At 40.4% G+C, this 10560-nt stretch overlaps 1 protein-coding gene across 2 annotated transcripts in view; it reads left to right on the top strand.

Moving 5' to 3' along the window:
* The first annotated feature begins 283 nt into the window (after window positions 1–283).
* VGLL4 (vestigial like family member 4) overlaps window positions 284–10560 on the top strand; it is a 1022072-nt gene continuing 1011795 nt past the window's right edge. For both annotated transcript variants that reach the window (XM_044078063.1, XM_044078064.1), the window contains exon 1: window positions 284–490. The gene's annotated coding sequence lies outside the window, so the exon portion shown is untranslated. The remainder of the gene's footprint in view (window positions 491–10560) is intronic.

Here is a 10560-nt window from a genome sequence, read left to right as displayed (position 1 = left end):
AGCTTTAAATAAGTTGTTGTTAAGCACTAACGTTTAAACATCAACAGACATCATTTGCAGAAGCAGACGTATTGTGAAACTCGTTCAGTAACAACACAACACTGTTTATCCCAACTGCTTTTCTGCAGAACTTTTACTTCCTTATTGTTTTCTATTCTACCTGCTAAGGATGTGATGCAAGGTTGCAATTATCATAATTTATGCTGATCTCATCCATTCAGTTAGCCAATGAGATGTGCTCACTTTCACCACCTGCTAGGAAGAGAATTCCATCATTCCTTGCATTCTTCCCGGTGAAAGCAAGCACGGTAGGCGACTTTTTTTTTTAGCCCGGTGTGTAACCTCGGTGAACCTTGGTTTTGTCTTTGCGCTGTTTTGACAGTGTTTGGAAGTCAATAAAGTGTGGACCTAAGTGTGTGCCTTTTTGTCCAGTACATGATTTTAAGACAGACCTGAATAAAGAATTGAGCATTGCGGATTTCGCGAACTGGTAAGTTAGCATTTACAAGCGGGAAGCCCGGTAGCTGGTAAACAGTGAACAAAGTGCTTTGCAGTCAAGCAAGGTTGTTTCGCATGGGGGAGGAGTTGGGGGCGTGTATTTCCATTGCATATATCAGTAACTGTTGCTGAATGTATTATTACTATTGTGCTACTACAACTGCTATCTATGGTTTTTTTTTTTTTTTTGTGGGGGGAGGGGGGTGCAGGTGCAACCCTGTGGTTGTTATTAAATATGCTACTGTCAGAACCGAGGTGAAATTAATTTTAGCGTGTAACAATGAGCAATGAGAAGTGGTAAGCTTATTGCTGCTTTATCCACTTCAAGGGCATAGCCGGGAATACTCTTTGTACTCTGCATTGTGCATTTTTTTCTGAACATCAATTAGAAAATTTTAGTTTTCTGGGCGTGATAGGTTTGTGACTGTCTAAATTAATGCCTTGCTTAAAGAGCCGATTGATAATCCAAAAGTAGTATGTTTTGTAGGTACAGAGAGGACAGATGAAAATGACGCATGCATTTATAAAGTGCTTGGGAATAATATTTTGTGAAATGTGCACATTTTAATGCCAGGTTGGCTGGAGAGCAGCAGCATAGATTTCAACTGTTCAGGTTTTCGCAGAATGTCCAGATTTTAGCCTCATATTTTTGGTCTTCTCCTCCAAAAATGTGTGATTTTCTGGCATATCACTGGGATGATCCGATGATTGAAATCACTAAATAATTACATATATTTGAATTTCAGACTTCAAATCCTTCAGAAAATTAATTTTAACACAAACCCTGTTATTCTAGTAAGTTTCTAAATTTATAAGCGCAATATTTAAAATATGTCCCTATTTTGGGGGCTTTGTCCCCCCATTTTTGTCAGGCTTTGTCTAGATTTCTAACACTAATAGGTTGAGGGGGTATGACAATAATAAGAGATTGTGAGTACAAAATGGACTTCTTTGGCTATGGCTGCATGCATGATCCACTTCAACAGTTTACTTGCATGCCTGTTTTAGGTGAACAGACTAATTAACTATGCCATGTGGAGGACTACTGACTGCATTTACAGCCAGGCACATGGATTCCCAGGAATGAGAAAAGGGACGGAGAGTTGGTGCGGTGTTTAAGCGGTTATGTAGGCTTCTGGCAAGATGACAGTGGGCAGTCAGACGTATTACTGCAGTCTGGGATGTGTACCAACTGCAGAGGGAGATGGGTGGATTCCTAGATTACTGGAAGAATGACTAGTACTGCTGTAAACTGTTGTCGCTAATGGGAGGGTGTTCATCCTTATCTTTCGGTTTCTGAGGTCTAGAATAAGGGAGAGAGCCAAAAATAATCCGGGATAAAGGCCCTAAATCAGGGACAAATTATTGTTATCATCATCGTTAGTCTTACTGCCGACTTGAATTAACACGTGCTTTCTGAAGTAAAAGATGTTTGTGATTTTTAACGATTATTTGTTGTTTATACACCACCCTGGCTGAAGTAAGTCAGTTTTTTAGGAGAAACGCACTAGAATTTTGAGTTACAGTAGGAGAAACACACTAGAATTTTGAGTTACAGTCAGGGATGTCCCCGAGAATAAGGGACAGAAAGGTCAGAGGCTGTGACAGAAGCATCGTACTATGTATTCTACATTTGACAAGCCCCATAAGTGATTCAGTCCATGTGCTTTGTTTGGCTAACATCGGATCATTGACAGTGCTCTCGATTCCTTTGATTAGTTAGTTTTTGGCTGCAGATTATTACGCTTGCATGCCAGAGAGAATTAACACTATTTAGTGTTAGTATATGCCATTCACTGGACACTTTATTTTTCTTTTGGCCAGATGCTTCTGAGTGTAGTGAGCAGTAGATCTAAACACACGGAGACATGCGTGTTGTGTATGAACTGCACTCTATTTAACAACAGCAGAACAGTTGGAATTTAAAGCCCGGGTGACTCGAACGGTATTTGCACGCCTGCATGAGTTGCATGCTGACTTGCAGCACGTTGTTTTTATACTCTAGTCGTTTTTTGACTCCCTATTGGATGAGACAAAGTGCGTCTCGTGAGGTAGGCAGGCCTTGTCTGTCTGATGCTCAACATAATTCCTCATGAGTGACTGAAGGGCTTCCCGAGAAAGAAATGCTGGGAATGTTTTATCATAATGTCTGCTTGATACTATCCGACTTTTCACAGCAGCAGTTACATGTTAAGTTAAAGTCGAGTTTGATATAGGCTACCGTTTGGTTATCATTAAGCAGTGCAGTCCCTATAAAATGTTAGCAGTTGTATCCTAAAAATATAATAAACTTATCGTATATCTGGGGGGGCTGAAGTCTAGTCCTATATATTGATTATGGGTATGATTTGTTGTGCAAAAGTAGCACACAATTAAAAGTCCCGCTATAGAAAATTGAAACAGTAGTAACCCCGAGTAAAAACGTGAAATGTCAAAAAGGAGGCAAGCTGAATGCCATAAACCATTAATGAAAGAGTGCTGCTGTTCTACATTTGTCTTGCTGTGGGGCAACAGAATAAGATAATGTGCAATGACAGCGCCTTGTAGCAGCCCATGTTGCGTGACCTGAGACTAGCTCAGACCAATTGATTATGGGTATGATTTGTTGTGCAAAAATAGCACACAGTTAAAAGTCCCGCTATAGAAAATTGAAACAGTAGTAACCCCGAGTAAAAACGTGAAATGTCAAAAAGGAGGCAAGCTGAATGCCATAAACCATTAATGAAAGAGTGCTGCTGTTCTACATTTGTCTTGCTGTGGGGCAACAGAATAAGATAATGTGCAATGACAGCGCCCTGTAGCAGCCCATGTTGTGTGACCTGAGACTAGCTCAGACCAGAGTTGTTATAGCATATCTTGGAGTGACGGAGGGCATTGCCGATGATAAATCACACTGACCATCATGATTCACGAGTCGTCCCACTAGTGTTTGCTTTTTTTCAGTTTTCCTAAAGAATCTGAAGGCTTTGTTTCCATCCCATTTCTGATGTTCCCCGGATTATCTGGTAAAATAGATATTTGTGATCAAGGGCAGTAAAAGCTTATTATCTGAGTTATTTTTTATCTGCCGTATTCATCCATCAATTCAATCTTCCGTACCCCCATGATAATACGGGGTGGTTGTTGCTTTCCATTCTTAATATTAAACCTGTTTTACTTAACATCATTTCTTCTCCGATATATAATGCCGCTGTACGAAATGTCAGATTGGTTTTCATTGTGCGTGTGTGTTTGTGCGAACGTGTCTGTGTCATACACTGAGAATATTTGATGTTATGAATGCATAGTTTCACAAAACTGTTGTAGATTCAATGTATACTGCTTATTCTTGCAGTGACATGTTTTTGCAAAGTCAGAAAAAATGCACTTTCACTGGTGTCGCACTGCAGATTTTAAAGGTCGTGTCCAAATTGTTCCACAAAACTGTTGTAAATCATACATGCCATATAAAGCGTGAATAATATCTTTCAAGTGTCCCGCATTGTAAATGAAGCATCATTCGTTTTGACTTTCAGAAATTTACAGGACTATAGACAGATTGTAGTAATCCACACTGCCAAGTGAATTGAAGCATAATTTAATAATACAGTTATGATGCTCTGTGTTGAGTAAGCACTATAAACATTACAAATCTTGATTGCACTGTGTTGTGTGTGTTCAGCACTTTCAGGCTCAGCTGTGACATGTTGCTCATTGTGTTCAGGTGTGAGCTGTTTTTAACACAAACTCTTTCATTGCTGCAATGTTTCATCACAAGCTTTGAAAGAAAGTTGTACACGTGCATAGATTTGGAAAGTACAGTTGTGTAAAATCTTACCATAACTGTAGATATCCTTGCCTTCACTGCTTAAGTATTCTTTACAAGTGGGATTCCCTGCCGTGAAAACCACCGTCCGGCCAGTTTACCAAAGTCTCCCATTGCTTTAAGGTACGCTGAATGTCACTTGCACACTCCTTGTGTGAGGTAGGGCATAAAGGTGATATTCAGGCGTTCCTTCCTCAGAACTGATTTCCCCAGTAGGAACAGCAGTCCAAGGAAAACCAAGGAGAACCTGCACATCCACGAAGGAAAAAAGACCAGGGGGATGGAGGGAGTGAATACTGCAGCAGTGAAGGCAAGGACATCTACCATTATGGTATTTTACACAATTGTAGTGTGTCCTTACATTCACCGCTACAGTATTCCTTACAAATGAGAGAGTGCCAAAGCTCAAGAAGAAACTTGGGAGGAGGAAGCAGCAGAGTCCTCCAAGAAGCCATGAAGAATGGCAGCAGCAAAACCAGCTCTAGCCCTGGAGATACCATCCAACTGGCAATGTTTGGTAAGGGCATGCAGAGAAGTCCAGGTAACAGCTTCAATAATAGAATTAGCATCTAAGCCTTTGAAAAATGCACCAGAAGAAGCCACAGCTCTAGTGGAATGAGCCTTTACAGAAGAAGGAAAGCTCTCGCCATGGAAAGTGTCACAGAAGGAAATAGTCTTTGAAATCCAAGTGGAAATAGTTTCCTTGGAAACAGCCAAACCTAAAGACCTAGGATGAAAGGAAACAGATAACTGGTCAGATTTTCTGATGGCTTTAGTTTTATCCAAATAAAATCAGAGCTGTCTATGCACATCTAAAGTATGCAGCATCCTCTCGCTGTCAAGATTGCAGAAAGGGAAAAAAGGTAGGCAAATTAATAGACTGATTAAATGACAACTCATTAACCACCTTGGGCATAAAAGAAGGATTAGTACGCAAGGACACCCTGTCCTCGTGAAATATCAAAAAAGGTGGACAAGCCATAAGGGATTGCAACTCGGACACCTGTCTGGCAAGAAGTAAGAGCTAACAAAAGAACCGTCTTCCAAGAACAATGTTGCAAGGAAGCGGAAACGGCAGGCTCAAAAGGAGCCTGAGTCAATTTTTCTAGAACAAAATGAAGATCCTAGGGAGGAGGAACAGGCTTCCTGGGAGGTCTAATATTAAGTATGCCTTTAAGAAACTGCTTAGCCTCAAATCTAGAAGCTAATGGGGGAGTTAAAGCAGACAAGCAGAAAGAGCCGAAGTGGGCCTTAACAGAAGAAATAGGCCAAACCAGCAATGAGCAGCTCACACAAATAAGAAAGAACCAAAGGAACATACACAAAAAGTGGGTCCAGGTCATGAGAAAGACACCATATTTATTTATTTATTTATTTTACATTTGTTAACCGGGCTAGTCCAACTGGATACATGTCCATTTTCAGTGGAGGCCCGAGGAGAAAAGCTCCGCTATCTAACAGCATGATAATCAAACAGTCTTTACAAAATACTTAAGCTGTTACACGCTTGAGTGAAAAAGTAAATACACAAATCAAAAATAAAAGCATGAAAAAATATGTACACAGTAAAAAACAAAATTTTAAGCACAGAACATACTTTGGGCATTCTAATGACAATGTGAAGAAAGTACATAAAGATAATAGGAGGTAGTGCTTTAGCATGAGTATTGGAAAGGGTAGAATAAGACAGGATACAGTAGGATGTTTGAAGGTAAGCAGTAGAATAGGGAGGAGGGTATAGTTACAGGATTAAAGAGAGCATTTCTTAGTGGAATAGCTTAGAGCTGGGAGAAAGAAAGATGTTTGCAAGAGTAGTGAGGAGCAGAAAGATCAGGTTGGGTAGATGCATGAGCATAGCCTGTGGTTGGATAGGTAGTGTTTTAGTTTAGTTTTAAATAGAGAGTTGGAGGTTTGGCTTGTCAGGTCAGGAGGAAGTTGATTCCATATTTTACCAACTGAGTTGGAAAATATGGCGTTACCTGCATTGTTCTTAGATAGAGAGGTTTGGATCAGTATTTTACAAGACGAAGGTTTTTAGGTTGTTGTAAGGCTTAATAAGGGTGGAGAGCATAGGTGTATAATCAGGGTGGTGGAGGGCTTTATGGGCTATAGAGAGTTGGTAGTATTCAATCAGGTGGGGTAGCTCTAGCCATCCTAGGAGGTGGAGATTTCTGCAGTGATGTGTTTTATATGGGGAGGCAGTGGCAAATCTGGCAATGTTATTGTAGGTAGATGTAAGCTTATTGATGTTATATTTGGAAAGGTTAGTATATATAGCGGAAGCATATAGTAGTGTCGAGATAAGATGAGTTCTGGCTATGGTAGTTCTAGCTTCTGGAGTTAGGAATGATTTGATTCTGTAAAGAGAACCTAATTTTCTATGAGTTGCTTTTATGGTTGAGTTAATATGAAAGTCAAATTTAAGTTGGTTATCAATAGTTATGCCTAAGAGTTTGGTTGTTTGGTCTGGGGAGATAAGGGTACCATTGTTTGAAGTAAGAGAGAAGTTAATTGAGGGGGATTGGTGTGTAGGTAAGAAGAGGAGAAGTTTAGTTTTCTTAGGGTTTAGAAGAAGACAATGATTAGAGAACCATTGCTCTATGGTAGTAAAAGTTCTTTGGGTGAGGTCGTAGGCAATTTTGGTTAGAGGCAGAGCAAATGATGGTGGTATCATCAGCGTATTGAATACAGGTAGTAAGAGGTGTGGCAAGGTGTAGGTTGTTAATAAAGATGGAAAATAAAAGAGGACCTAGGATTGAGCCCTGAGGGACACCTAGAGAGGTAGGAAGAAGCTCCGATAGACTGTTGTTCCATAGCACTGCTTGTTTCCTATTTTGAAGATAAGAAGTAAACCAGTTTAGAGCAGTGCTATCAAAAGAAAGAGATTTTAAGCGATGAAGGAGTAGTTGGTGATTCACCATGTCAAAAGCTTTTGACAGATCTACAAAGAAGGCTGATGAAAGAAGATTGTTGTTTCGGTTATTATTAATGGAATCAATAAAGGTTAGTAAGGCTGTGGTGGTGCTATGGTAGGGACGGAATCCATGTTGGCAATTTGCTAGGAGATTATTGTATAGAAGGTGATTAAGTAGCTGTTTGTGGATGCATTTTTCCATTATTTTGCTATAGGAGATAGCAGCTAATAGGGCGTAGTTAGAGTATTCAAAAGAATCACCCCTTTAAAGAGAGGGATGATGTGGGAGATTTTCCAGAGTGAAGGTATAGTACCTTCTTTATGGTTCTATTAATTAGTATAGAGATTGGATAGGCAATAGCTTTAGCTCCTAGCTGGAGATATTCTGCTGGGATTTTGTCGGCTGAGGGTGTAGAAGGTTTAAGTTTTTGAAGTAGGTTAAGTATATAGGAGGTGGGTATGGGTTTAAGATGAAATGGTGGTGGGGTGTAGTTCTGGTTACCTAGTAGAGCAGGGTCAGGGTTTTGTTGGTTGGCTAGATTAAGTATTGTAGAAGTAAAGAAGTTATTGAAAGCATTTGCAGTATGCAAGGGAGAGTCAGGGTGGGAGTTTAGTGGACTGGGAGTTTCCATTTTCCGGGGAAAGAAGTTTGTTAATAGAATTCCAGAATTTTTGTGGTTGTTGTTGGGAGGAACTCTGTAATTGGGTGTAAAAGTTTTTTTTATCTTGTATGATAGCTATTTTAGTCGAATTTCTTTTTTGTTTGTAAATGAGGTGGTCAAGTGAGTCTTTAGTAGTTCGCCATTTAGTCCAGGCTTTGTTCCTACTTATTATAAGTTGTTTAGTATTACTTGTAAGCCATTGTGCTGTCCTGAATTTCATGCATAGAGCATGGGGCATGATGATCAAGAATGGAAAGGAAGGTATTGTTGAAGTGGTTAACTGCGTCGTCTAATGGCAAGGTTTGCAGAGATGACCAGTTGACTAGGTTAAGTTCGTATTGAAACTGATGGGGGTCAAAGTGTTTTTTGCTGCGAGATAATCGGATAAGTGGTGGTTTTGTTAGGTGTGTTTTGTGCCTGATAATGTATGTTAGTGAGTGGTCACTTAGGTCATCTGGGAGGGTTCCTGTAGTGTATTTTTGTTGGGGGGTATTTGTTAGGATCCAGTCTAGTATAGTTTCTTTGTTATTGGTTTTATTTGTTCTAGTTGTTGAATTAATGTTTTGATGGAATCCATGGAGGTTAATATGGGTAGATGGGTTCATTTGTTTGCATATGTTCCAATCAATGTTGAAGTCGCCTAATAGTATAGTTTCTTGAGGGAGAGTGTTTGTGACCCAGTTAAGTAGGCCTTCTAATAAAGGGGGATTGTTACCTGGAGGAAGATAAGCACAAATAATATTTATAGATTTGTGTGGATTGAGGGAGAGTTTGGCTGTAATAATTTCACTATTAGTGTCATTTGGAGGGGTGAGGATAGTTTTGGATACTTCTAGTCCAGTTTTATAGAGTATGGCTACACCGCCCCCTTTTTGTTTTGGACGGTCTTGTCTTAGGATGTTGTAGCCGGGGGGGATAATTTCATTGTCTTTTATAGTGGGTTTAAGCCAGGTTTCTGTAAGGCAGAGAATGTCAAACTGTTGGACTTCTATTAGGGCATGAAGAGCTGGGACTTTGTTGCAAATGCTTTGGATGTTAAGATGAGCTATAGAGAGAGATTTGGGAGATGGGGTGTGTGGTGTAGACTTGGATTTCATATGTTGGGAATGAAGGGGAAGTACGACAGTTTCAGGGCCTGGATTAGGGTGTATGTCCCCATCTTGTAATGACAAACTTTGTTTGAGTAAGGGTTTATAGTAGTAAATGTGTTTTGAGAGTGTGAGAATAAGGTATTTAATATGTAAGAGACGATGGTATTTTGGTTCAAGGTATGAGTTGTTATATGTGGGGCAGAGATAGGTAGTGAGTATAGTTGGGGGGGTAGTTAGGGTGTGTTTGTTTGGGATGCTAACAGTATAGCTTAGAGGTAGCTCATAGTAGGATATGATATAGGCAGTGGAGAGGGAAGTTAATATAGTTAGTAGAAGGAGTGGGAGGTGTGTTTGGGACATGTTGAGTTGAGTAAGAGATTGTATTATTGTAAGGTATGTAGTCAGAGAGGTTTTGTGTGGGTGAGGGTGGAGAGTGTTGATGAGTGGGTGGAGACAGGAAGAGGCTGAGATTGGTGCAGAATATGGAGGGTGTGGTTATGTGGGGATAAATGTAGAGGTTGCAGGGGCGGGTGGGATTTGGGGGCAGGGAGGGGAGCGGAGTGAGCCCGCAGGGCGAACGGAGCGGGGAAGAGCCAAAGGAGTTGGAAAGAGAGAAAACAATCAGCCAGGTAGAAGAAGCAGGTACTTGAGTCAGTGATAGTGTGACTAGTAAGAAGAAAGTGAGTGTGCTAAAAGCAGATGTACTGTAGACAGATCACTAAGGGAAGTAGATAGGCCAAGGGAAGGAAAATGTGTGAAATGGTGTAAAGCTCGAAGTAAAAGGTAGGGAAACCAGTGAGCTTATCTGAGGTAGAGAGAGAGAGAGGAGGTGTAATAACAAGGGTGCTATATAGTAGGGGAAACTTAGAAGCAGGTTTGAGGTGGGAGGTAATGGGAGTATAGCAGGAATGGAAGTAAGGAGAGCAGAGCTGTAATTAAGGGAGGAGAGATAGTGAAAGAAATAAGGGTGCAATGGTAACGTAGGAAAGAGGGACCTAGCTTGGAAGATAATGGGGACTGGTGCTGGCTGCTGGCAGTCCTGGGCGGGTTGGTAGGCTGGGCACGCAGTTACAGAGTATGGGGTAAAAACTAGGCTTTACATACTTAGGCAGTCTTTCCTTTAGGTATTGGACGATAGGCAATCTTAGTGTCTGGATGTAGATAGAGAACACAGTTCTGGACACAGTTCGACTCCGCCTGTAGGGCCAGGAGTCCTATATTACATGTAGGTTGGTCCTGATAAAAGAGGGATAATTTACTGGAAGGGAGAGAGAGATATAGAAAGGAGAACAAGGGGTTATTCAATCGTCAACAAAATACTGTATTAGAATAGTTAGCTAAGCACTTTTACAAAATGTCCTAGAGCAGTATAAAAACACATTATTTTACCATGTTCCTATATAGATGTAGCTAGAGTAGTTAGCTAAGCATTTATTAAAACAAACATGTCTTTTAGCACAGAATATACACGTGTATCACATTCCTGTGTAGCTGTGGTAGATAGTTAGGAGCGCTGTGCTCTAAGGTGGCGTTTAGTTATTTAACGCTAAACGCTGTTAACAGGTAATTAAAGAATGCAATCTAACTCAC

This window comes from Protopterus annectens, chromosome 7.part0, assembly GCF_019279795.1.
Source record: "Protopterus annectens isolate FY-2018-M chromosome 7.part0, PAN1.0, whole genome shotgun sequence".
Lineage (NCBI taxonomy): Eukaryota > Metazoa > Chordata > Ceratodontiformes > Protopteridae > Protopterus > Protopterus annectens.
This window is presented reverse-complemented; position numbering and strand designations above follow the sequence as displayed.